Below are 3,147 nucleotides of genomic sequence, written 5' to 3'. Positions count from 1 at the left end.
ATTGGAATCCAGGCATTTTGATCACAAGATCCCTGCTGTTTGTCTACATTCTACTCCCTCCTCTGTTGGATTCTCGTGATGTGAGTCAGCCTGCATTACCACTGATGTCTGTCGGCTTCCTGTTACTAACTACAAGCTCTCTGAGGGCAGGGAGCTAATTCCACAGCTGCTATGGTAGCCTGCTCGGCCCGCCCCTTCATTCTCTCAGTCACCCCACTGGCTGGCTTGACTCTGTGAGGCCATACCATCATAGTGATGTGTGCTGACCTCATAGTAAGTGGCCCTACTTCAGAACCCTGAAGGCAGCAGAGCACCTTGGTTCAAAGGATAGAGGAGGAGCAGATAACTGGGCCACAGTTAAACTTTTTCCCATAAAAGAATTAAAATATTTAAATAATGGACAAATGCCCTAAGTTATTTTGCTTTTTTATTTTTGTGCTTTTAGTGGACTGTCACCTTTATTTACACGTAGCTGATTCTGGTGAGTAAAAATTAACTGGACAATAATAAGCTTAGAAAGTAACACTAGCTGGGGCGCCTGGGTGGCTCAGTTGGTTAAGTATCTGAGTCTTGACTTCCGCTCAGTTAATGATCTCAGAGTTTGTGAGCTCGAGCCCCACATCCGGCTCTGGGAGCGTGAAGCCTGCTCAGGATCCTCTCACTCCCCTCTCTCTCTCTCTCTCTCTCTCTCTGCCCCTCCCCGACTTTCTCGCTCACTCTCTCAAAATAAATAAATAAAGCTTTTAAAAAACAAGTACCACTAGCCACTGGGGAAGTACAATCATATCCTAGGGTAATTACATTTTCCTGTGACAAGTTTTCAAGATAAGTAAATAGTTGCAAATATTTTGCAGCACCCATACAACTCCATGGATTGCCAAATGAATCAAATGAAAACAACGAAGCATATCAACACAATGAATATCCATCAAAGTATTCAGGTATATCGCGCAAAATCCTCATTCCTAACCCTGATCATACGAACCTGACTGTAATTGTCACTTGATGCACATGTTTTAGCGGTAGAGAATATTAGTCCAGACATAGATGATCTGCAAGTGTTACGGCATCCTTTCGGGTTATTTGTCTTTTGTTTGGCTCTGCATGTTTTGTGTGAATACTAGCGAAAATTCTGTTGATCTCAAAAGACAGGAATCGACACTTGACAATCAGTAAAGTCAGAAGGTGAATATTTGTTGGAGATATGCAGTATGCAAAAACGATTCAATTTCTTACAAAGTAAATAGTATCTACGTGGTATCATAACACTTAAGTCGTGTTAGTCTTGGCCCCTCCCTGACACTTCCTTTCTTATTGTCTGATGAAGAGGCTTCTTACCCTAAAACAAAGCAGACCAGAAACCAAATGGACTGTAACCTTAATGGTCCACATTAATGATGGCAAATACTTGATGTGGATACTTGCAAATACAGTAAAATAATTCTACTGGACATGGAGTGCTTTACATTAATTTTATTAACATTCAACATTTTAGCCACAGGAAAACTACATTTCCAGCTCCTTGTACAATTCCGAGTTATTTCCCAAGCTTCCTAAACCAATCTCTAACCTGTCACCTCCCTCAGATCTCCTTCTAAGCAGGAGCCCTACCTTCTGCCCTTCCCTACTACTCTAGGGACATCAAGGGAAGTTGAGGGCAAGTGAGGATCCGTAGCCATTCCCAGGGACACTGCTGCATGACTGCAGAGGGTACCAGTGTGGCCACCAATAGCCTACATGGCACTTTTGTGCAAACTGGAGACAGATGCCCCCTCAGGACAAATGGATTTGGGAAAAGGTGCCCCTCGAGATTAACGAATTAGTCACATATCCCCCCTTGCTGGACATATTAGAAATGAGAACCCTCTGTGGGCTTATACTGCCCTGTGGGTTCCTAGCATAGCAAACAGAACATAGGCTGATCTTCAAGCCTTACTGCCCACTCTCACCCACTAGGTGCCTTTGTGCAGCACACAAATTCTACAACCGCACACAGCAGTCCTATGAGCGGCACTTCTGGTGGTTTCTCTTCTGTCTTGGCCCTCCTGGAACTCTCTGAGACCACGTGATGCAGAGCGCTAAGAGCCAGGAGGCCACGGCTGTGCTTGCAGCTTTCTCCCCTCCTGAAAGGTGTCCTTTTTCCTTATCTTTGGCATATTTGCTCACTGCCTGCCATGAGCAAGCCACCGCTCCTCACCCATCTACTGGGGGTGTGAGCCTCAGGACACCTTTCAGCTCCAAGTAGGCTGTGCCACCTCATCCTGGACCAGTGAAGGGACAGAAAGTGAGGGAAGGGAAGGAGTGGGGTTTGAGATAGTCAACTCACCTTGTTCGATTTACAGAATAATATAGCTATAACACCTGTTGTTCTTTTAACCGATTTATACCAACAATAATTCCTCTGTGTTTTTATTCCAGGTATAATGAAAAACAAGAGTACCACCTCCAAGATGAAAATCGAGCAAGACAATGATATAGCATATGCTATACCTAAAAGATACATCAAATGGAATATAAGGAATATGGATTTATAAAACTCAATCCATAGTTTCCCTTTCATATACAACCACACAACCGGAAACAATAAATGCATCATGTAATCAGAAAAGTATGGCCACTATTTTTTCAGCCAAATATATTGCAAGTGTCATTGCGAGTCAGGAATTCAGATTCTTAACAATGCAGGAGAGAAGTACTTTGATAAGGGACAGGAGGTAGACAAAATAAGGGAGCTAGCATTAAGTGGGAATTTAATTTGTATTTGATTATATGGACTGTACAATGTAGTCTCCTTTTTTGTCTGTTTACAATGGTGTTTCTGAGTTTTTAGGTATATCTGATTTTTCTCTTCTTTTCCCCTGTGGGAATGACAATACAATTTACAAATACATCACTGATACACAAAGTTAAAACAAAATTAAGAGAATTGTTTTTCTTTTTAAGAAGTGGTTCCACATAGACTAGCTCCTGCTAAAGTAATTTTAATTGTGTACGTAGCTAGCCACCTACCTTCCTCTGATAGGTGGAATGACTATTTTTTGCAACATATAAGTGTATACTGAACAGCACACACACTATTAGATAAGCAATTGCATATTAACTAAGGTGGTATTTAGTATCAACTAATGATGATGATGATGATGATAA

At 41.9% G+C, this 3,147-nt stretch overlaps 1 long non-coding RNA gene across 1 annotated transcript; it reads left to right on the top strand.

The window, feature by feature from the left end:
- Nucleotides 1-294: 294 nt before the first annotated feature.
- Nucleotides 295-2,639, top strand: LOC122477621. The gene is made up of 3 exons (XR_006295742.1): nt 295-481; nt 855-941; nt 2,419-2,639. It is a non-coding gene; the product is annotated as an uncharacterized LOC122477621 (long non-coding RNA).
- Nucleotides 2,640-3,147: the final 508 nt, after the last annotated feature.

Source organism: Prionailurus bengalensis, chromosome X (assembly GCF_016509475.1).
Source record: "Prionailurus bengalensis isolate Pbe53 chromosome X, Fcat_Pben_1.1_paternal_pri, whole genome shotgun sequence".
Lineage (NCBI taxonomy): Eukaryota > Metazoa > Chordata > Mammalia > Carnivora > Felidae > Prionailurus > Prionailurus bengalensis.
This window is presented reverse-complemented; position numbering and strand designations above follow the sequence as displayed.